Genomic DNA, 22,113 nt, shown 5'->3' on the forward strand with positions numbered 1-22,113 from the left:
TATTGTAGAAACGTTCTCCTTAAAAACTTTATTGCAAATTAACCACAGTCTGATAAATGTAAAATTCTTGTTTATGGTTTTAAGTTTCCCTTAGCAACAGTCAAATAAATAAACAAATGACTAAAATGCTAAACAACTAAATGAAACTTGATTGCTATTAGCGTACATGTGTAATTGTGTGTCAACGTGTTGTTGTAGAATATGTGTCCTGAATTATGATACCATTGTGATAAAAAGTGTTATTTTAAGCTTTATTGTTGCCAAGCACAATGACCCACGAACCTCTCACCAATGCGGTCGTTGTGAGTTCAAGCCCAGCTGACGCTGTTTTCCTCTCGGAAAGGTCGTGCTCCGCCTGCAACCTGTAGGTGGTCTTGGGCTTTTCCCAGGCTTTGCCCGGTTTCCTCCCACCATAATACTCGCCGCTGTCGTATAAGTGAAATGTTCTAATAAGTAACCAAATAAATGATTGAATTTATTGTTACTAGTGTAGAAGAACGCCTAGAGGTTTGTTCCCTGAGCATGCAACCATAATAAATATATTGTGTGTTACATTCGTATTCCTTCAGATACTTACTTGTGTCCTGTCTGATACTGTTGTGTACTTAAAAGTTATAAATCAGGCGATGATTATTTAAGAATATCTGTAAATGGCTATCATGTCTCAAAATATGGATAAACCCTTCCACAGCCTAATGGTTTGAGCTTCCGTCTTGAAGCCGGGTGACCTGGGATCAAACACAGTTGGAGTCTTACCAAGATTTTAAAAATGGTACTTGTTGCTGCCTCGATTGGCACTCAGCACTCAGATGCCAGAGCAAGGAAACAAGATTGGCTGTCCTGGTGTCAGTATAACGTGACTGTGTGGGGTGTCTTTTCCGGTGACTTCGGTATAGTGCTTTAGTGGCTGCGGTTGTTTGGCGACATGGACTCATTCTGCCAAAAGAAGATACTCTGTATACATACACACACCGAATGACTGCTGGTCATTATATGGCCGAAAAATTGCTAAGTACGACGTACCCCGCCCCCTCCCACCTCCCAAGCAGACATACATTGTAAATGTATATACGGTTATAAGCACTAACTGCAAAAATGTATACAAACAACAGAGGACACAAAAAGCACCCTCTGACTCGATGTTGATTTGAACACGAGACTTGTACCAAAAGCGAAAATCATACCTCTAGATCAACGAGCCCGTTCGTTAACACGAAAAATGTCTGCAAGTTTATACAAGGTATGACAAGGCATACATTTTCCTCCGAATTTCCATACAAATACATCTTTCGCAATATAATCGATTACTGTTCTACATTGTTACGTGTTACTGTATAGCCTTGTCACTCAAAGAATCTCCCATGACACCTATACGTCCATGGTTAGTATTTGATTTCACATAAAGTATTGATTTCCTATATCGATAACGTTGCGTGTCAGACTTGGTTTTTAGGTATTTGTAAATGAGTGCAGATTTTAAAAAAATATATACACGCTCAAAAAAAGAGGCCAGGTATGAGCACCTCTAATTAGGTGTAATACAGTCAGGACATAAAACAATATTTAAAATCAGTGCCATGCAGTTTTTATTCGCTCAACTTACATCCACAGTCAGCATGAAGGGGATAGTACGACTGGTTGACCCGTATCAGTATAATGGCTCGGGCGGGGCGGCTTACATGCCTTCGGTAAGTCGTCTCAGTGAAGCAGCACTAGATAAAAGAGCGGTGGAAATCCGTCCTGCGACAAAGACAAGGCACATTACATACACCATAAGGATTCCTTCGTCGTCATATGACTGAAAAATTGTTGAGTACGATGTTAAACCCCAAGCACTCACTCACCTCTACATCAACAGATCCAAGCTACATGTGTCTAGAACAGGAAACAAGTTACATGTGTCTAGAGCAGGAAACAAAACAGTTTATACAACTGCTGATTAACAAACTACATATACTACACATAATGTTTCCTAAGTAAGCATAAATATTTTATTTGCAACTGTATACTTCAAAGTAAATATAGCCAGATCGAGTATTGTGTAAGCAGTTTGACTTCAATTCTATCTCCCCATTGGGACTAATATAACAGCTGCCACATAAACAAAGACACAGGCCCCTCTTAACACTTCCAATGCGTGTTTTGAAATAAATAACAAAGTAGCAATGCCAATCTATGTAAGCGGCATGTTAATCCGTGGCATATGTTATATACATATATACATCTAGGCCGGTGTAGACATATGATAGGCTACAATGCACTAATGCTGATGCTTGTGTCATATAGAATTACTTACGTTGGACCAGAGAGTGCTTGAAGTTTGAACAGATTAATCTAATGTGTTAAAAACACAGGGCGATACAGTTATTTTATAGCTCTTTCGACCTTTATGTTTGTAGATCACAGGGTGTTACGTACATCGGAATAAAAACGATACATAAACCGGAACTATCATTTGTTGAACATCTGAGGCTTGTTGGTCTAGTGGTATGATTCTCGCTTAGGGTGCGAGAGGTCCCGGGTTCAATTCCCGGACAAGCCCGTCAGCATCTTTTCTTTATAGCATACAACCTTTTTCTTGTACGAAGAGACTCCATTGGATTTCAAGATGTTTCTCATCTAGGATACCTCTCAACCAACATGATATATCATAGGTTTGTATATTACTATGTTGTTGTGGAAGCGATAGATTGAAGTATTTAGTCGATTAAATATAAAGTTTACATATATTACATACATTTACCCAAGGTTTTAAGCTCTATGACAAGAGTGGGCTGCAGCATAGATCAATCACGTCTATAACCTAGTTAGAGAGCCTTGACAAAATCAATACACAAACCTGTGGTCCACGTGCACAAGAAAATCAAACAGCAGATGTTAAAGTTTATGTCCCATGAGATTACACAAGAGACTAAATCCCATTTCTGATCAGTTAAATTCAGGTGTGCAGTACAACCTGAAAAGTAATTTACTCTTGATTGATATTATTTTAATTTCCTTGTGAAATTTCTCAAAAAAGAAATCCGTCTCACCAATGAGGTGTGGCGATAGCGTACCAGGTGTCAACAGCTTTTATGTTAAGCCCTCCTGTGCACTGACATTTATTTCCAAATATAGTATGCATAAATGGATTTTTTGCGTTCAGTTCAGATCAAAGTTAAACTAACAGGGCATATATATCAGCTAGTGTCGGCACTTACCGATCAAATACATATATAACGGTGTGACAGAAGTATACGACGTAAATTCTCCTGCATGAATACATATATAAAACAAAGCAACACATATAATGTCAGACACCCAGGAAAGTCCTATAACATACAGAACACAATAATGATATTAATCCTTTTGGTAACGATTATGTGACGATTTAGTGTTCTTGGACACTCAGTATCCTAGCCTACATGATATGATAGGTCACACTGCACTTATCTTCTGACGGTTTTCATATAGAATTACTTACACAGGAACAGCGTCTGGTTGAGGCTTAAAAGGCTTAGTATGATCAGCCCATTCACTTCATTAAAAATACACGAGGGTGTAATCGCGATTATATCGTGATTTTAAATCGTTATCTTTCTAGATCTTTATAGCTCATACTGACAAGCCCTTAACCTTTTTCTTTATGGCATTCTTTTTCACATGCCAGAGGTTTGCCTATACAAACCTGACTTTCTACTGAATGTCAACAGGTTTTTCATCTATCATACGTCCCAACCAACATGATATATTATATGCCATATATTACCATGTTGTTGAGGCGATAGATTAAAGCATTTCGCCGGTTAAATACCGATTTTTCGAACTCTTGCGCAACTTGGTCTGGAAATTTCGTATGTTTCTCTACTGAAACTATAACTGACAATAATTAGCTAATTACTTACTGTTACATTAGTTTACCAAGGTTTTAAGCTCTGTAACAAGAGTAGGGTGCAGCTTAGGTCTATCATGTCTGTAACATAGTGAGCCTCGACAAATGAACAAATGAACAATGAACAAACCCGACAGGTAACTGTTGCACTCGGCGTCTACGTACACAAGAAAATCAAACAGCAGCTGTTGAAATAAATTTATATATGCGTTGAGATTACACAAGAGACTAAATCCCATTTCTGATTAGTTAAATTCAGTAATGCAGTAAAACCCGAAAAACAAATTTACTCTTGATTGGCATTATTCTAATTTCCCTCTAAGAATTTAAATAAAGAGACACAAAAATTAGGCTTGTCCGTGAATTGCACCCGCGACCTCTCGCACCCGGAGGCAGAATCATACTCCTGGCTCAACAATCTGTGATGAAGCCGTGGGTCAAATATTTGTGTATTAAACAGTGCATTTGTGTATTAAACACTGAAGTGTGTTGATAGCGTACCACATGTCAACGCACTCATGTGAATGCCAAGTATTCCTGTATACTGACACTTATTGTCAAATAGTGTTGTATGTAAATAGATTGGAGTGCATTGTGTTCAGTTCAAATCAAAGTTCAATGAACAGGACATATATATCAGCTAGTGTCAGCACAGCCTCATTAACTGAAGTGCACGATGTAAAATCCCAAGAATAAACACATATACACACCCATACATACATACATGCATAAAACATAAAAGAACAGCTATAAAGTCAGACAGGCAGTTAAAAAGTACATTTCTGTCGGTCCTGTCACAAATAAAATAGCCTATACTGGCTTCCTCTCCGGCCGTACGTGGGAAGGTCCTTCAGGAACCTGCGGATGGTCGTGGGTTTCCCCCGTGTTCTGCCCGGTTTCCACCCACCATAATGCTGACCGCCGTCGTATAAGTGAAATATTCTTGAGTACGGCGTAAAACAACAATCATAAAAAAAAAAAAAAATCAAATCAAATAAAATATTAATCCTTTCGGTAAAATTCATGTGACACTCTAAGTTTTCCTTGTTTAATCATTACCCTACTACATGATACAGACAACTATACAATACTACGAGTCAATGGAGGTATCTGTGCTCAGCCCGAACAAGTTTACATTGTTAGCGTGAACCAAGTTAACTTAGAAGTCTCGACCTTTTCGGAAAAAAGTTCCTAGGGATAAGAATGTCATACTATTGGGTCCACTGATGCGCATGACGTAAGATTGTAGAGACTTAACTCTCAAAAAAAGGTTTTCGTGTTAGTAGACCTGTAATACCAACGTTCATACACATATAAATTTAAGCCATCGTTAGAAAATCCGGGGCACACTTCAGACAATTTATACCAAGCAGCCTATACAGGCTGAGCAGAGTTGGCTAACATTACAGCCGTAAATAGACAGAGACAAAGAGTGTACCGAGCTGTCTGAATAAAGGTAATTCCTACCTGACCCTTGTGCCATGTTTCAAACTGGGTGAGTAACGCCTTATAAACGGAGCCTACTACAGTCAAGGGCTCAGTTTTAAAGGTTTGTATTATATCATGTTACCAGATTTATTTTATTTGCTTGCATTTTTCATGGGCCTACATTTATGAAAGACGTTATGGCTGTTTGGTTGTCAAAAGTTGACCTTCAGATTATTGATTTTGAGCGTTTTCCTCCGCTGAGCTTGAGCATCTCTGCAAGTGGGTTGTTTTGTCTGTTTTCCTGTCTGTCGGTAAATTTTTTAACATCCTATCTTTAACATGGGTGGTTTGCGCAACGAGATTCCTGAGTGCAAGACGACAAGTATCTACGCCAAATGTGCAGCAGTATTGAATATACGATCGTTTTCCAGACATCTGTAATGACAAAGGAATGTTGACATCGACTCAAGAAGACGGCATGAGCTGGACGTGAACTCACAACGATCGCATTGGTGAGAGAATCAATGTGCTAAGCGAGAACGCTAACCAATAGGGCCCCACCCCACCAATTTAATCTGTTTTGTCCATAACAGTTTTAATTCTGGTATATATATAACGAAAAAATAAAAACGATATGAGGATTTAAAGGTAGAGAAAACATTAAAAATGACATAAAGTTCAGATGAAAGAGTGCGAAAAGTTATTCCTAAATGTGGACTTCACTATTTTTTCCGATTTTTCCTTCAGGAGAAAAAGACACTTGAAAATAATTTTTGTATGGTGGGTATTTGGGACCGCCTTTTGGTATTTATAGTGTTCGTTTAATAATGTCATAAATGAGTATGTAACACAGGTTTAAAAAAAATTTTTGCACTAGAATCTGCTCTTTTCAACTAACAAATGTATTAAAACTCAATTTGGATCATATTTAAATTTTAATGTGTTCATAAATATTACCATAAATTAGGTTAAATGCATATGTTTTGATATCAACAACAAATTTACATTCAAATAAATTTATTAGACAAGCATCACATCCTTATTTAGAACATTATTATGCAACAACGATAAATACCAAAAATTGGTCTCAAATAACCACCATACCAAAATATTTTATAATACCCCTTTCTATTAGAAAAAAAATCTAAAAAAATACTAAAAATCCTATTTGCAAATACGTTTAAACGCTCTTTCATCTGATTTTGGCATCATTTTTATGTTTTCTTCTCCTTTAACAGTCTGCGCTTGACAAATAATCATTCCAAACATTTCGCCCAGGTGCAAAATCCTCATCAAGATAGAACTTCTCTTTGGTTATTCGTAAAGACCATATGTTTGTGTCCAATCCTGTGATAATTCCAGCCTACGCACTATCAACTTACGTTGTTTTGTTTCAGACAATTACATTCCCCGGCACAGTCGCGACAGGCTTGGGGCATGAAGAAAACTATCAGCCCATTGACGTGTGAGGCAGTTGTCAGCTCTTCACACATGAATATAGGCTACAGAAAACATGTAGAGTGATGTAAATGTAGGCTCTGAGCTCTAAATAATCCACGCATTAGCAATTTCTCGCGTGTCTAGTTAGGTGTGGTAGTCTGAAGGAATAGTTGAGCCATAAACTGGCATAAACTGGAAAGGTGAAAAACACCTTATGTCACCCGAATGTTATGTTTTCACTGAAAATGCAGCCGTGGAGTAAGCTACAATATGTAAAGCAAGGAACAAGCCTATCTATAACTGGTAACAAACTACATACAATACGGTCCGTTTGTTAAACATAATTGTTTTATTCACGGCTATATACTTCCAAGTAAATATAACTAGCACCTAGAGTAAGCAGTCTTACTTCAGTTCTGTTTCCCATAGAACTATCTATTGTAGAGAGCAGTAGATCTCTTACCAGTTTTAGTGGTTTCTTTATGCTATTAGCCTTTCAGGATTGCCTATAGGACTCATTTAACATATGCAACAGCGATATTGAGATAATTCCCTGAGTTTTCATATATTTAATGACCAGTTGGCTGATTACCCACATTTGCATTATTTTACGAAGGCTTATGTTTTTATTTGCTTGGGTTTTTACGCCATACTCAAGAATATTTTACTTATACGCCGGCCGCCAGCATTATGGTGGGGGGAAACCGGGCAGAACCCAAGTGAAACCCACAACCATCCACAGGCTGCAATCAGGCACACAGGCTTTCAATCTGCATAACATGGGCGGGATTGTGATTAAAGCCTATTATAGAGAGACTTCACGAAATCAATAAACATTCCCGCGGCGGTCAGAGAAACAGCTGTTCAAATGTATGCGCAGAGATTATAAACTAACTAATTTTTGTAATCATTTCATTTCAGCGATAGTTAAAACTCAGAACTTACTCATGGCAGCCTTTTTCATTTTGGCTGTAAGACCTGACATTTATCCTCAAAACTAAATTCAGTTTATCTCCATAGAATTCAAATAAAACAATATTGAAAATAATAACTGGTCTTGTCCGGGAATTGAACCCGGGACCTGAATTTAGACATGCCTTTTAAATCATTTGAAAACTCCTGACTTCTTGTTTATGGTCTCTGTTATATTATTTCTTATTTCATATTCTTTCTTACCGGTGTTTGATGATAAAACCTAACTTTATGTTGGCTGTTCATTTTGTGAATAATGACGTAATGGACGTCCATTATCGTTGATGACTAGTATACCGGCACGTTTGTTTGTCACGATTTGCTATCGTTCAGGGTTTTGAATTCGAAAAATGAAAAACATGATGGTATAATATTCAGCACTTGTTAAAGCTTACGGTGATTATTCTAAATTCTTAGGTGCAATATCCACCATGATACATCTGTTCCACTGGGCTTTGTAAAGACAATATGTTTATTTCCAACAGGGACTGGTGATTGTAACTCCTGTAACCCGACGAAGTATGTATGTTTGGGGTTTGAGGGTCGTACTTAACCATTTTCGTCACACGACGACGACCTCGGGCAGAGTATCTATGTATGTATTACACTTGGGGTTTGACGATCCCTGACAGTGTAAGCTTGTTTTCACAGAATGGCTTTCCCAAGCCCAGTACTCAGATTTGGAATATAAAGAATATATTCATGTTGGAGTCAAAATGTGAATGTAAATTAAGCACAATTTACATATGGCGGTGTTGTTGAAATAATTTTACCAGTAAATAATTCAAAATCTTGTCGGGCTCGTCCGGGAATTGAACCCGGGACCTCTCGCACCCAAAGCGAGAATCATACCTCTAGACCAACGAGCCACCATAAACGGCCAGTTAATGTCTGTAATTATATACAGAAAATTAATAGTCACTAGTGTTCACTAAGTTACATGTCCCAGAAACACATTTATCGCAATACCAAGCGTCACACATGAACATTGTTATACGTCACTTTACAGTGTACATCATATATAAAATTACTCATTTTACACAACCATGGCTATCCCTGGTTTTAACATTAAATATTGGTTTTCTATATCGATCTAGTGATATGTCAGACTTTTTACACATCCGTACATGAATATAGATTAAAGACAAGATATAACCCGATATAGGTATAACACTCAAGTTAGGCACCAAGTATGATGTTCTTCATGAAACTAATTAGGGTAGTCACGAGATACAAGTAGTTGAAAGCAGTGCCAGTATTATTCGAGGAACATATAACATTGTGTGTGGGGCAAATGACAAGCCGATCTATAAATGTTGGTGAACATATTGTACATGTAATGCACATAAAGTTCAACGATTTATCGATAATTCTTTATTTACCGGTATTTACTTGCGAGAGTAAATATTGTCAGAACTAAGACTAAAGAATCTGGCTTCTATCTTGTCCACCATATAAATAGCAATTCAACAGATTTCTTTTATTATTACTTACTTTATTAAATACTTAACACTGCCAACGTATCAAGAGTCTCATGTTAATCACTGACATATAAGATACATGTACATTTATATACAGACCGGTGTTGACATATGATAGGTTTCTCCTCATGGCTGCGTCGTATAAAATGACTTACGTAGGAACGTAGTGTACTTAGGTTTTGATGGGATTAATAAGACTAGTCAACTTTATTAAGTTGACACACTCGTGTAGAAATGGAGATTGTACAGTGACTTTATGGTTCTTTCCATCTTTATAGATATTTATAGTTCATACTGAATTGTGCTCCAGTTAGACCTATATCGGAATAAAAACGATAAATAACGGGCAAATTCAGCCTCTAACAAGTGTGGCTTGTTGGTCTAGTGGTATGATTCTCGCTTAGGGTGCGAGAGGTCCCGGGTTCAATTCCCGGACAAGCCCGAATATTTTCTTTACTTTACACATACAGAACAGTTTCTATTCGAACTGGGCACCTAAATGTGGCAGTTGTCGTATAAGTGAAATGTCTTTGAGTACGGAGTAAAACACCAATCAAACTGAATCAAAAAACGAAGGGCGCCTTTCATGAAGCATACTTTGAGATAAATAACCCTAGGTGCACTTCATATGTCTACAACATATACTGTCATGGTACTTAAGTGCTTACTTCTAGCTTGGAGCAGGTTAATAAGCTAGCTGTACAACAAAAATTGGTCTGTGCGTATATATCCTAGCTACAGAGGTATGTCACAATCAATAAGCAAATCTACGTCAACCTGACAGGTAACTGACGGTCTCACCGGGTCAACGTGCACAGATCGGGATAGAACAACAGCTGTTGAAATATTACATGTATGTACAGAAATACCAGCATATATTTCTCATGTTTTTATTTTATGAATTATTTTGGCATCATTTTTATGTTTTCTTCTCCTTTAACAGTCTGCGCTTGACAATTAATCATTCCAAACATTTCGCCCAGATGCAAAATCCTCATCAAGATAGAACTTCTCTTTGGTTATTCGTAAAGACCATATGTTTGTGTCCAATCCTGTGATAATTCCAGCCTACGCAATATCAACTTACGTTGCTTTGTTTCAGACAATTACATTCCACTGCACACTCGCTACAGGCTTGGGATATAAAGAAAACAATCAGACCAGTGACGTGTGAGGCAGTTGTCAGCTCTTCACACATGAATACAGGCTACAGAAAACATGTAGAGTGATGTAAATGTAGGCTCTGAGCTCTAAATAATCCACGCATTAGCTTTTTCTCGTGTGTCTAATTAGGTGTGGTAGTCTGGAGGAATAGTTGAGCCATAAACTAGCATAAACTGGAAAGGTGAAAAACACCTTATGTCACCCGAATGTTATGTTTTCACTGAAAATGCAGCCGTGGAGTAAGCTTCAATATGTAGAGCAAGGAACAAGCCTATCTATGACTGGTAACAAACTACATACAATACGGTCCGTTTCTTAAACATAATTGTTTTATTCACGGCTATATACTTCCAAGTAAATATAGCTAGCACCTAGAGTAAGCAGTCTTACTTCAGTTCTGTTTCCCATAGAACTATCTATTGTAGAGAGCAGTAGATCTCTTACCAGTTTTAGTCTCATATAGAGTTACATGTTAATCTGTGTGATATTGCACTAATCTTCTAATACTTGCATCATATTACTAACAAAGGATCAACGTGGGGTTGAGGTTTGAACGGATTAATGGCATCAGATCATTCAATTTATCAGAAACATACCTTCGTGGAATCGCAATTATGTCATGATTTTAGATCGTTATCTTTATAGGTGTTTAAAGCTCACATTTTATTGTGGTCCATTGATATTCTTGACTGCAATAAAAGCGATAATAACGGAGAAAGTAATTTGATAAACGCTTTCGGTGCGAGAGATCCCGAGTTCAATTCCCGGCCAACCTTATCCGTTTTTGTTTTACAGCCTGCATTTTTGTGAGGCGTTTACACATACAGAACAGTTTCTACTGTACGAGAAGAGGTTTCTATCCTAGGAAAGATCACATCCAACATAGTATACATCTTTCATATAAACCAAACATTTTCCTGTATCGCTGAGACGAAAGATTGAGGGTTTTAGTCTCATATCTCTTATGTGAGCTCAATGTCGATTTAAAATAGCTCCCCCGACCTGGTCTTAAGATCTTGAGATTAATTTTCGCTTTATAGTATATGTATTTTTTGTAAGATGTTTACCAATGCCGGAAGCCTTTCTCTTAAGTGGCTAGGGGTTTCTATCCTATAGGGCACGTCACTGACAACTTGGTATGAATCATATTTTATAGACCACATATTTTACCATGTCATTGGGACGTTACACTCAAAAACTTAATCTGTTAACTTTAACAGAAATTCTGTTGCCTGAATAATGCTAGAATGTATTCTGGTATCTTTACATAATATTTTGTCATAACCAACATAAAATCCTGTTGGTCATATAGAATCGTTATTTATTTATTTGATTGTTGTTTTAGGCCGTACTCAGGAATTATTCATTTATACGACGGCGGCAAGGATTATGATGGGAGGAAACCGGACACAGCCCGGATGAAACCCACGACGATCCGCTGGTTGCTGCTAAACCTTCCTCCGTCGACCGAATAGAATCTTTATTTTAAATTATAGAATGTGTGTGTTATATTTAACAGAACAATCTGCAGCAATAGCTGAATACATTCTAGCATCACTCAGACAACAGACTTGCTATTAAAATTAAGAGATGAATTTTTTGAGTAGTTTGAGGATTTTCAACCCCACATCTCTTATGAGGGTTAAGTATTGATTTATGAAGGCTTCAACGACTTGGCCTTTCAGGATTGCCTATAGGACTCATTTAACGAATGCAACAGCAATATTGAAATAATTGCCTGGGCTTTCATATATTTAATGACCAGTTGGCTGATTACCCACATTTGCATTATTTTACGAAGGCTTATGTTTTTATTTGCTTGTGTTTTTACGCCATACTCAAGAATATTTTACTTATACGCCGGCCGCTAGCATTATGGTGGGAGGAAACCGGGCAGAGCCCGGGTGAAATCCACGACCATCCGCAGGTTGCGGCCAGGCACAAAGGCTTACATTCTGCATAGCATGGGCGGGATTGTGCTTAAAGCCTATTATAGAGAGACTTCACGAAATCAATAAACATACCTGCGGTGGTCAGAGAAACAGCTGTTCAAATATATGCGCAGAGATTATAAACTAAATGATTTTTGTAATCATTTCATTTCAGCGATAGTTAAAACTCAGAACTTACTCATGACAGCCTTTTTCATTTTGGCTGTAAGACCTGACATTTCTTATCAAACCTAAATTCAGTTTATCTGCCTAGAATTCAAATAAAACAATATTAAAAATAATAACTGGGCTTGTCCGGGAATTGAACCCGTGACCTCTCGCACCCGAAGCGAGAATCATACCCCTAGACCAACAAGCCTCGGCGAACATACAGATGAAAGATATATTCATAAAAAAAGCGTTGACCAGTGAGATGTGGCGATATAGTATCACGTGCTTCCTTCTGTACAAATGTTGTGATAGTATCATGACATTTATGTGCAGCTAGGCAGTCATGTATGTTGACGCTTGTCGTACTACTTACATATTATATACCATGTCAAAAGACTGGAGTGTTTTGTATTGATCCGAAAAGAGCCTTAAACACACAGGAACAGCTTATCAGCCTGTTCCGACGTGAACGTATTAAATATTAAATAAAAATGTGATGTACTCGCACATGGTATAAGAATTACAGACCACATAAAACAAACTGCCAAAAATCATACGAAGGCATATATTTGTGAGAAATAAAATACTAATATCTAGGATGTTAATTATTTCTTTGAATTTGTAACCATTTACATGGTTTTTCTATCTCAGCAAACAGTGCACAGACAGCATTATCACCTACACATGTCAATTGAGATACATTTTTATTTTTGATTCATGAAAATTTATAGCTAGCTTGGTAGGTATGGTTTAGATAGTGACTGAATTTAGACATGCTTTTTAATGATTTGAAAACTTTTGATTTCTTTTTTATGGTCTCTGTTATATTATTTCTTATTTCATATTCTTTCTTACCGGTGTTTGATGATAAAACCTAACTTTATTTTGGCTATATATTTTGTGAATATTGACGTCTTGGACGTTCATTATCGTTGATGACTAGTATACTGGTACGAGTGTTTGTCACGATTTGCTATCGTTCAGGGTTTTGAATTTGAAACCAGAAAAACATGATGGTATAATATTCAGCATTGTTCAGCTATATTCAGCTGTTCCACTGGGCTTTGTAAAGACAATGTGTTTATTTCCAACAGGGACTGGTGATTGTAACTCCTGTAACCCGACGAAGTATGTATGTTTGGTGTTTGAGGGTCGTACTTAACAATTTTCCTCACACGACGACGGCCTCGGGCAGAGTATCTATGTATGTATTATACTTGGGGTTTGACGATACCTGACAGTGTAAGCTTGTTTTCACAGAATGGCTTTCCAAAGCCCAGTAGTTAGATTTGGAATATAAAGAATATATTCAAGTGCCATATTTTGAGTCAAAATTAACCACAATTTACGTATGGCGGTGTTATTGGAAGAATTTTACCAGTGAATAATCAAAATGTTCATCGGGCTCGTCCGGGAATTGAACCCGGGACCTCTCGCACCCAAAGCGAGAATCATACCTCTAGACCAACGAGCCACTATAAACGGCTTGTTAATGTCTGTAATTATATACAGAAAATAATTAGTCACTAGTGTTCACTAATTTCATTTGTCCCACAAACACACTTATCGCATTACCAAGTCCCACATGAACATTGTTATATGTCACTTTACAGCGTTACCATACGTAAGATTACTCATTTTACACAACCATGGCTGGCCCCTGGTTTCACATTAAACATTGATTTTCTATATCGATCTAGTGATGTGTCACTTTTTACACATCCGTACATGAATATAGATTAAAGACAAGATATAACCCGATATAAGTATAACACTCAAGTTAAGCACTAAGTAATATCTTCTTCATAGGGTAGTCACGAGATACAAGTAGTTGAATGCAGTGCGAGTGTTATTCGAGGAACATATAACATTGTGTGTGGGGCAAATAACAAGCCGATCTATAAATGTTGGTGAACATATTGTACATGTAATGCACATAAAGTTCAACGATTTATCGATAATTCTTTATTTACCGCTATTTACTTGCGACAGTAAATTTTGTCAGAACTAAGACTGAAGAATCTGGCTTCTATCTTGTCCACCATATAAATAGCAATTCAACAGATTTCTTTTATTAATACTTACTTTATTAAATACTTAACACTGCCAACGTATCAAGAGTCGCATGTTAATCACTGACATATAAGATACATGTACATTTATATACAGACCGGTGTTGACATATGATAGGTTACATAGGACTTTTCTCCTTGGTTGAGTCGTATAAAATGACTTACGTAGGAACGTAGTGTACTTAGGTTTTGATGGGATTAATAAGACTAGTTAACTTTATTAAGTTGACACACTCGTGTAGAAATTGAGATTGTACAGTGACTTTATGGTTCTTTCCATCTTTATAGATATTTATAGTTCATACTGAATTGTGCTCCAGTTAGACCTATATTGGAATAAAAACGATGAATAACAGGCAAGTTCAGTCCTTAACAAGTGTGGCTTGTTGGTCTAGTGGTATGATTCTCGCTTAGGGTGCGAGAGGTCCCGGGTTCAATTCCCGGACAAGCCCGAATATTTTCTTTACTTTACACATACAGAACAGTTCGAAATGGGCACCTTAATGTGGCAGTTGTCGTATAAGTGAAATATTCTTGAGTACGGAGTAAAACACCAATCAAATTGAATCAAAATCAAACCAAGGGTGGCTTTCATGAAGCATACTTTGAGATAAATAACCCTAGGTGCACTTCATATGTCTACAACATATACTGTCATGGTACTTAAGTGCTTACTTATAGCTGGGAGCAGGTTAATAAGCTAGCTGTACAACAAAAATTGGTCTGTGCGTATATATCCTAGCTACAGAGGTATGTGACAATCAATAAACAAATCTACGGCAACCTGACAGGTAACTGACGGACTCACAGGGTCAACGTGCACAGATCGGGATAGAACAACAGCTGTTAAAATATTACATGTATGTACAGAAATACCAGCATTCACTTCTCGTGTTTTTATTTCATGAATTATTTTGGCATCATTTTTATGTTTTCTTCTCCTTTAACAGTCTGCGCTTGACAAATAATCATACCAAACATTTTGCCCAGGTGCAAAATCCTCATCAAGATAGAACTTCTCATTGGTGATTCGTAAAAACCATCTGTTTGCCTCCAATCATGTGATAATTCCAGCCTACGCAATATCAACTTACGTTGCTTTGTTTCAGACAATTACATTCCCCGGTACAGTCGAGACAGGCTTGGGATATAAAGAAAACTATCAGACCATTGACGTGTGAGGCAGTTGTCAGCTCTTCACACATGAATACAGCCTACAGAAAACATGTAGAATGATATAAATGTAGGCTCTGAGCTCTAAATAATCCACGCATTAGCTTTTTCTCGTGTGTGTAGTTAGGTGTGGTAGTCTGGAGGAATAGTTGAGGCATAAACTGGCATAAACTGGAAAGGTGAAAAACACCTTATGTCACCCGAATGTTATGTTTTCACTGAAAATGCAGCCGTGGAGTAAGCTACAATATGTAGAGCAAGAGGTAAGCCTATCTATAACTGGTAACAAACTACATACAATACGGTCCGTTTGTTAAACATAATTGTTTTATTCACGGCTATATACTTCCAAGTAAATATGGGTAGCACTTAGAGTAAGCAGTCTTACTTCAGTTCTGTCTCTCAAGAGAACTATCTATTGTAGAGAGCAATAGATCTCTTACCAGTTTTAGTGGTATCTTTATGTTATTAGCAATGTCTCATATAGAGTTACATGTTAATCTGTGTGATATTGCACTAATCTTCTGATGCTTGCATCATATTACTAACATAGGATCAGCGTGAGGTTGAGGTTTGAACGGATTAATGCCATCAGCCCATTTATTTTATCAGAAACATGCCTTCGTGGAATCGTAATTATGTCATGGTTTTAGATCTCATATCTCTTATGCGAGCTCAATGTCGATTTACGATAGATCCCCCTACCTGGTCTTAAGATCTTGGAATTGATTATCGCTTTATAGCATATGTATTTTGTGTGAGATGTTTACCCATGTAAGAAGCATTTCTCTTGAGTGGCTAGGGGTTTTTATCCTATAGGGCACGTCACTGACAACTTGGTATGTATCATATTTTTAGACCACATATTTTACCATGTCATTGGGACGTTACACTCATAAACTTAATCTGTTAACTTTAACACACAGTCTGTTGTCTGAATGATGCTACACTGTATTCTGGTATCTTTACATAGTATTTTGTCATATCCAACATAAAATCCTGTTGATCATATAGAATCGTTATTCATTTATTTGATTGTTGTTTTAGGCCATACTCAGGAATTATTCACTTATACGGCGGCGGCCAGGATTATGATGGGAGGAAACCGGACACAGCCCGGATAAAACCTACGACTATCCGTAGGTTGCCGCAAAACCTTCCTCCGTCGACCGAATAGAATCTTTATGTTGAATTAATGGAATGTGTGTGTTATATTTGACAGAACAATCCGCAGCAATAGCTGAATACATTCTAGCGTCACTCAGACAACAGACTTGCTATTAAAATTAAGAGATGAATTTTTGAGTAGTGTGAGGGATTTATAGTCTCACATCTCTTATGAGGGTCAAGTATCGATTTACGAAGGCTTCAACGACTTGGCCTTTCAGGATTGCCTATAGGACTCATTTAACGAATACAACAGCGATATTGAGATAATTGCCTGGGTTTTCATATATTTAATGACCAATTGGCTGATTACCCACATTTGCATTATTTTACGAAGGCTTATGTTTTTAATTGATTGGGTTTTTACGCCATACTCAAGAATATTTTACTTATACGCCGGCCGCCAGCATTATCGTGGGAGGAAACAAGGTAGAACCTGGTTAAAAACCCACGACCATCCGAGAAGGCTTACATTCTGCATAACATGGGAGGGATTGTGCTTAAAGCCTATTGTATAGAGACTTCACGAAATCAATAAACATACCTGCGGTGGTCAGAGAAACAGCTGTTCAAATATATGCGCAGAGATTATAAACTAACTGATTTTTGTAATCATTTCATTTCAGTAATAGTTAAAACTCAGAACTTACTCATGACAGCCTTTTTCATTTTGGCTGTAAGACCTGGCATTTATTATTAAAACTAAATTCAGTTTATCTGCCTAGAATTCAAATAAAACAATATTGAAAATAAAGTCTGGGCTTGTCCGGGAATTGAACCCGTGACCTCTCGCACCCGAAGCGAGAATCATACCCCCAGACCAACAAGCCTCAATGAAGATAATAATGAGAGACATGTTCATAAAAGTGTGTTGAACAGTTAGGTGTGGCGATATAGTATTACGTGATTGCTTTTGTACAAATGTTTTGATAGTGTCATGACATTTATGTGCAGCTAGGCAGGCATGTATGTTGACGCTTGTCGTACTATTTACATATTATATACCATGTCAAAAGACTGGAGTGTTTTGTATTGATCCGAAAAGAGCATTAAACACACAGGAACAGTTTATCAGACTGTTCCGCCTTAAAAATATTAAATATTAAACAAAAACGTGATGTACTCGCACACGATTATAAGAATTACAGGCCATATAAAACAAACCTGAAAATCACACATAGGCATATATTTGTGAGAACTAAAATACTAATACCTAGGATATTAATCCTTTCTTTGAATTTGTAACCATTTACATTTGTTTTAGTATTTTCTATCTCAGCAAACAGTGCAAAGACACCATTATCATCTACACAGGTCAACTGAGATACATTTTTAATTTTGATTCATGAAAATTTATAGCTAGCTTGGTATATATGGTTTAGATAGTGACTGAATTTAGACATGCTTTTTTAATGATTTGAAAACTCCTGACTTCTTTTTTATGGTCTCTGTTATATTATTTCTTATTTCATATTCTTTCTTACCAGTGTTTGATGATAAAACCTAACTTTATGTTGGCTGTTCATTTTGTGAATAATGACGTATTGGACGTCCATAATCGTTGATGACTAGTATACCGGCACGTTTGTTTGTCACGATTTGCTATCGTTCAGGGTTTTGAATTTTAAATCAGAAAAACATGATGGTATAATATTCAGCACTTGTTGAAACTTTCGGTGATTATTCTAAATTGCTAGGTGCAATATCCACCATGATGAAACTATTCCACTGGGCTTTGCAAAGACAATATGTTTATTTCCAACAGGGACTTGTGATTGTAACTCCTGTAACCCGACGAAGTATGTATGTTTGGGGTTTGAGGGTCGTACTTCACAATTTTCGTCACACGACGACGACGACCTCGGGCAGAGTATCTATGTATGTATTACACTTGGGGTTTGACGATTCCTGACAGTGTAAGCTTGCTTTCACAGAATGGCTTTCCCAAGCCCAGTACTCAGATTTGGAATATAAAGAATATATTCATGTGCCATATTTTGAGTCAAAATGTGTATGTAAATTAACCACAATTTACATATAGAGGTGTTGTTAAAATAATTTAACCAGTAAAGAATCAAAAGCTTTGTCCGGGAATTGAACCCGGGACCTCTCGCACCCAAAGCGAGAATCATACCTCTAGACCAACGAGCCATTATAAACGTCCTGTTAATGTCTGTAATTATATACAGCAAATTGATAGTGAATAGTGTTCACTAAGTTCATTGTCCCACAAACACATTTATCGCAATACCAAGCGCCACACATGAACATTGTTATATGTCACTTTACAGCGTACATCATATATAAAATTACTCATTTTACACAACCATGGCTAGCCACTGATTTCACATTAAACCTTTGTTTTCTATATCGATCTAGTGATGTGTCAGACTTTTTACACATCCGTACATGAATATAGATTAAAGACAAGATAACCTGTTATAGGTATAACACTCAAGTTAAGCACCAAATAAGACGGTCTTCATGTATTTAATTAGGACAGTCACGAGATACATGTATTTGAAAACAGTGGCTGTATTATTCGAGGAACATATAACATTACGTCTGGGGCAAATGACAAGCCGATCTATAAATGTTGGTGAACATATTGTACATGTAATGCACATAAGGTTCAACGATTTATCGATAATTCTTTATTTACCGCTATTTACTAACGAGAGTAAATTTTGTCAGAACTAAGACTAAAGAATCTGGCTTCTATCTTGTCCACCATATAAATAGCAACTGGAATAAAAACGATGAATAACAGGCAAGTTCAGTCCTGAACACGTGTGGCTTGTTGGTCTAGTGGTATGATTCTCGCTTAGGTGCGAGAGGTCCCGGGTTCAATTCCCGGACAAGCCCGAATATTTTCTCTACTTTACACATACAGAACAGTTTCTATTCGAAATGGGCACCTTAATGTGGCAGTTGTCGTATAAGTGAAATATTCTTGAGTACGGAGTAAAACACCAATCAAAATCAAACCAAGGGTGGCTTTCATGAAGCATACTTTGAGATAACTAACCCTAGGTGCACTTCATATGTCTACAACATATACTGTCATGGTACTTAAGTGCTTACTTATAGCTGTGAGCAGGTTAATAAGCTAGCTGTACAACAAAAATTGGTCTGTGCGTATATATCCTAGCTACAGAGGTATGTCACAATCAATAAACAAATCTACGGCAACCTGACAGATAATAGACGGACTCATCAGGTCAACGTGCAAAGATCGGGATAGAACAACAGCTGAAATATTACATGTATGTACAGAAATACCAACTTACATTTCTCATGTTTTTATTTCATGAATTATTTTGGCATCTTTTTTATGTTTTCTTCTCCTTTAAGAGTCTGCGCTTGAGAAATAATCATACCAAACATTTTGCCCAGGTGCAAAATCCTCATCAAGATAGAACTTCTCTTTGGTTATTTGTAAAAACCATATGTTTGACTCCAATCCTGTGATAATTCCAGCCTACTCAGTATCAACTTACAATGCTTTGTTTCAGACAATTACATTCCCCGGTACAGTCGCGACAGGCTTGGGATATAAAGAAAACTATCAGACCATTGACGTGTGAGGCAGTTGTCAGCTCTTCACACATGAATACAGGCTACAGAAAACATGTAGAATGATGTAAATGTAGGCTCTGAGCTCTAAATAATCCACGCATTAGCTATTTCTCGTGTGTCTAGTTAGGTGTGGTGGTCTGGAGGAATAGTTGAGCCATAAACTGGCATAAACTGGAAAGGTGAAAAACACCTTATGTCACCCGAATGTTATGTTTTCAGTAAAAATGCAGCCGTGGAGTAAGCTACAATATGTAAAGCAAGGGACAAGCCTATCTATAACTGGTAACAAACTACATACAATACGGTCCGTTTGTTAAACATAATTGTTTTATTCACGGCTATATACATCCAAGTAAATATAGCTAGCACCTAGAGTAAGCAGTCTTACTTCAATTCTGTCTCCCACAGAACTATCTACATGTATTGTAGAGAGCAATAAATCTCTTACCAGTTTTAGTGGTGTCTTTATGTTGTTAGCAATGCCAGCGTGTCTCATATAGAGTTACATGTTAATCTGTGTGATATTGCACTAATCTTCTGATGCTTGCATTATATTACTAACAAAGGATCAGCGTGAGGTTGAGGTTTGAACGGATTAATGTCATCAGCCCATTTATTTTATCAGAAACATACTTTCGTGGAATCGCAATTATGTCATGATTTTAGATTGTTATATTTATAGGTGTTTATAGCTCACATTTTATTGTGGTCCATTGATATTCTTTACTGCAATAAAAGCGATAATAACGGAGAAAGTAATTTGGTAAACGCTTTCGCTGCGAGAGATCTCGGGTTCAATTCCCGGCCAACTATATCCGCTTTTGTTTACAGCCTGCATTTTTGTGAGGCGTTTACACATACAGAACAGTTTCTATTGGACGAGAAGAGGTTCCTATCCTAGGAAAGATCACATCCAACATAGTATACATCTTTCATATAGACCAAACATTTTACTGTATCGCTGAGACGAAAGATTGAGGGTTTTAGTCTCATATCTCTTATGTGAGCTCAATGTCGATTTAAAATAGCTCACCCGACCTGGTCTTAAGATCTTGAGATCAATTATCGGTTTACAGCATTTGTATTTTTTGTAAGATGTTCACCCATAGAAGAAGCCTTTGTATTGGGTGGCTAGGGGTTTTTATCCTATAGGGCACGTCACAGACAAATTTTATTTATCATATTTTATAGACCACATATTTTACCATGTCATTGGGACGTTACACTCAAAAACTTAATATGTTAACTTTAACACAAAGTCTGTTGCCTGAATGATGCTAGAATGTATTCTGGTATCTTACATAATATTTTGTCATATCCAACACAAAATCCTGTTGGTCAGATGGAATCGTTATTTATTTATTTGATTGTTGTTTTAAGCCATACTCAGGAATTATTCATTTATACGACGGCGGCCAGGATTATGATGGGAGGAAACCGGACATAGCCTGGATGAAACCCACGACCATCCGCAGGTTGCTGTAAGACCTTTCTCCGTCGACCGAATAGAATCTTTATTTTAAATTATAGAATGTGTGTGTTATATTTTACAGAACAATCTGGAGCAATAGCTGAATACATTCTAGCATCACTCAGACAACAGACTTGTTATTAAAATTAAAAGATTCATTTTTTGAGTAGTTTGAGGGATTTATAACCTCACA

At 37.1% G+C, this 22,113-nt stretch overlaps 7 non-coding genes across 7 annotated transcripts; 3 read left to right on the plus strand and 4 right to left on the minus strand.

Annotated features, from left to right (window-relative positions):
• Nucleotides 1-2,470: 2,470 nt before the first annotated feature.
• Trnap-agg (transfer RNA proline (anticodon AGG)) lies at nucleotides 2,471-2,542 on the plus strand. Its single transcript has one exon. It is a non-coding gene; the product is annotated as a tRNA-Pro (tRNA).
• Nucleotides 2,543-8,508: 5,966 nt separating this feature from the next.
• Nucleotides 8,509-8,580, minus strand: Trnap-ugg (transfer RNA proline (anticodon UGG)). The gene has a single exon. It is a non-coding gene; the product is annotated as a tRNA-Pro (tRNA).
• A 982-nt stretch (nucleotides 8,581-9,562) lies between these two features.
• Trnap-agg (transfer RNA proline (anticodon AGG)) lies at nucleotides 9,563-9,634 on the plus strand. The gene has a single exon. It is a non-coding gene; the product is annotated as a tRNA-Pro (tRNA).
• A 2,960-nt stretch (nucleotides 9,635-12,594) lies between these two features.
• On the minus strand, nucleotides 12,595-12,666 carry Trnap-cgg (transfer RNA proline (anticodon CGG)). Its single transcript has one exon. It is a non-coding gene; the product is annotated as a tRNA-Pro (tRNA).
• A 1,194-nt stretch (nucleotides 12,667-13,860) lies between these two features.
• Trnap-ugg (transfer RNA proline (anticodon UGG)) lies at nucleotides 13,861-13,932 on the minus strand. Its single transcript has one exon. It is a non-coding gene; the product is annotated as a tRNA-Pro (tRNA).
• Nucleotides 13,933-14,910: 978 nt separating this feature from the next.
• Trnap-agg (transfer RNA proline (anticodon AGG)) lies at nucleotides 14,911-14,982 on the plus strand. The gene has a single exon. It is a non-coding gene; the product is annotated as a tRNA-Pro (tRNA).
• Nucleotides 14,983-17,628: 2,646 nt separating this feature from the next.
• Nucleotides 17,629-17,700, minus strand: Trnap-cgg (transfer RNA proline (anticodon CGG)). The gene has a single exon. It is a non-coding gene; the product is annotated as a tRNA-Pro (tRNA).
• Between the last annotated feature and the right edge of the window lie 4,413 nt (nucleotides 17,701-22,113).

Source organism: Liolophura sinensis, chromosome 1, assembly GCF_032854445.1.
Source record: "Liolophura sinensis isolate JHLJ2023 chromosome 1, CUHK_Ljap_v2, whole genome shotgun sequence".
NCBI classification, from domain to species: domain Eukaryota; kingdom Metazoa; phylum Mollusca; class Polyplacophora; order Chitonida; family Chitonidae; genus Liolophura; species Liolophura sinensis.